A 2,918-nucleotide genomic window follows, 5' to 3' on the forward strand; every position below is an offset into this window, starting at 1 on the left:
CAAGGGAGACAGGCAGCCAGGTGCATCATCCAACAAGGGAGACAGACAGCCAGGTGCATCATCCATCCAGCAAGAGAGACAGCCAGGTGCGCAGTCACTCTAGCAAGGAAGCCAGGTGCATTGTCAGTGTCACTGAAGTGGTGTTTAGTAGGCAGCCCGGTGCACTATACAGTTCAAAGTTTTTTTGCTTTTTTAGAGGATTTGTGCCCGTGCACACAATGAATGTGCAACTGCCGTAACAAGTGCATGTCTGCTTATTGAAGCTCATACATACCAATGAGAGGGTGGCATTGCTGCCCTTCATCTTCCAAGTCCTCTCTTCTGTCTGTTTTCTGTAATCAGGGCCGGTGTTCTATAGAATGAGCCTACCTATCAGACTGTTCTACCCAGAAGGCTAGAGAGGGTTAGAGTTATGGGTTAGCTTCTGGGGCTTAGGTTAAGGTTGGGCACTAAGAAGGAAGGTTAAGGTTCAGCTCCAATAAGGCCCTTGGTAGGCCTACAGCTTTGGGGCAGCCACTCCCAAGCCACATTCCATATGCAAATCCCATTACATTCCAACTTGCAAAAGTGTGCCTGTTCTAGAATTATCAGTTTGGTATGTTCCCGTCCATGCTAAAGAAGTGTCTGAACGCTAGCAAGTGTAGGAGTGAGAAGCTGTGGATATTACAGCTGACCTGAGCAATTTTTACATTTTTGGTTAGGACCTAGTGATTTGGCAATACCTTTGGGATATGTAATACATAATGCTTTCTGCTTATAATTGGTTGTGGGTTTTGTTGAGCTAATGACACATATAAATCCCAGCTGTATGATGTCCCACCTCAAAATAATTTAACAAAAAGTAAATTGTACCCCAAAGAGAGGTTTAGGGGATCCAGAGTGTTGTAAAAACCATTAAGGTATTGTTTATTAAAATATTACATACAATCTAAGATGTGTATTTAATGCTCATACCAAGCCAATGCCGTTACAGGTTAATAAGATTTCTGTGTTTTACGTTTTAATGTTTGCTATGTATGTTTGTCTACTTTCCTTGAAAACTCAATAAAGCTGATTGACACAAAAAAATATTACATACAAAACTATTACACAAATTAAAATTGTGTTTTAAGAACAGCTGACTCCATGGAAAGAATCATGTATGTGTGCCAAGCTATAGTTAAAAATTATACTACAGATTATAATGTATTAGTCTTACATGTTGAGTCCAAATTTCCATTTAGGAATATATACAGGATATATACAGAGAATTTCATAAAGCACATAAGGAAACCCACACTTGTGTCATTAAACCAGACAAAATATTTCTGCTTGTTTTTGTGGGCTAAGATTATCTGTAGATAAATGGGTATGTGTATGTAATTGTGATATTTCCTATAAAGCATGTAAAGAAAATTATTTTTCAAGTACTTATGTTTATACTTCCAGGACTACAACAATTTATTATTTAATATTTTAGATTTTGCATGTTTGGGAAATGCTGAGATAGTTTTTTTACTAAAATAAACAGTTGTAGAGGTAACCAAAAATATGAGACCTAATCTATAAATGTGGTTGTCAAAAAATAATTTTATTAGATCAAGCTGCCAGGTGGGCTGTAGAATGTGTGCGCTAGACCGAAGCACTGAGCACATTAAAAAATACATATTCACAATCAGGTAGAATATGCCAAGAGTGTTTTTTTAAACCTTTATAAAGCTTCATAACAGTGTACAAGAAACTCTTGCTGCATGAGCGTGTAAAACAGCACCATGTACTGGTGGCCAACAATCATGCACAAAAGATCATTTAAGAGCAAGTGATCCATCAAAGCCAACTCTACAGTGCAAAATACTTTAACCTGTAAAAAAAAGGTAAATGAATAAGCAGACTCAGCACAAGTGAATTTTTTTTTCACCATTTAAATAAATGTTTTTACAATAACACAACATGGATTAGTGCTAAAATAAATTGACATGTTAACAAATGTTTGTTTTATAAATTAAGCCATGTAGATTTATACTTAAAACCTATATACCCTTTTATTCTAGAGCATAAAAATATTGCACAATATTTATCTTTCAAAACAATACTGGAAAATCAATATTTTCAGGTAAAAACATAGCCAAAGTTCATCAGTAAGCACGTATCTGAATGGAAAATATTGTGCCATGTGTCCAGTGACATACAGCATGATCACATCAATATGAGCCAGCACCCTTAATCAATTAGATATTCTATGTGTTAGATTATACTAAAATGTGTGTAAGGAGATACAAAAATTATTGTTATTATATATAATACTAAAACTACTAATAATATATAAATTTTTAGTATTAAGACTTCAAATAAAATACCCCTCCAAGAATGATGATTGTCAGATTCTTTTGGAAGGTTGTATAATACAAATTTGATATTATTGTATTATTTTTACTTGCATCTAGGTATACTTAGGTCAGTTATTTTTTATTATATTAGGACTTGGGTTAAATGTGGTATGTTGTCAAGTGTTTTTGTTGTCTGTCTTTTCCATGAAACTGTACAGTTACTAAAAACCAGCAAAATATCCACCGTGAATGATCAAAACATAGCTTATAGCCTATGTATATAGTCATGATGCTTTTCAGTATGTTGCTGAACAATGTAATTAGTGTTCCTAAAAATATTTAGGGCCACAAATTAAGATGACGTATTTAAAAAATGAATGAAATGAAGAAGACTGAGGCACGGAGTGCAGTACAAATGATCGAACTCTATAGTTCTAATACATAGTTACAACATACAGTACTATGCTGATAAAGAAAATTTATTACTAATAGAGCATACCAACCCCTGATAAAAGCTTTGAAATATTTCCATTGCAGTTTAATTTTTTATGGCTGAAAAACACAAGTTTTTTTAAAATAAACAGACTTTGATTCCTTTTTTTATCCTTTTAG

This window comes from Pyxicephalus adspersus, chromosome 2 (assembly GCF_032062135.1).
Source record: "Pyxicephalus adspersus chromosome 2, UCB_Pads_2.0, whole genome shotgun sequence".
Classification (NCBI taxonomy): domain Eukaryota; kingdom Metazoa; phylum Chordata; class Amphibia; order Anura; family Pyxicephalidae; genus Pyxicephalus; species Pyxicephalus adspersus.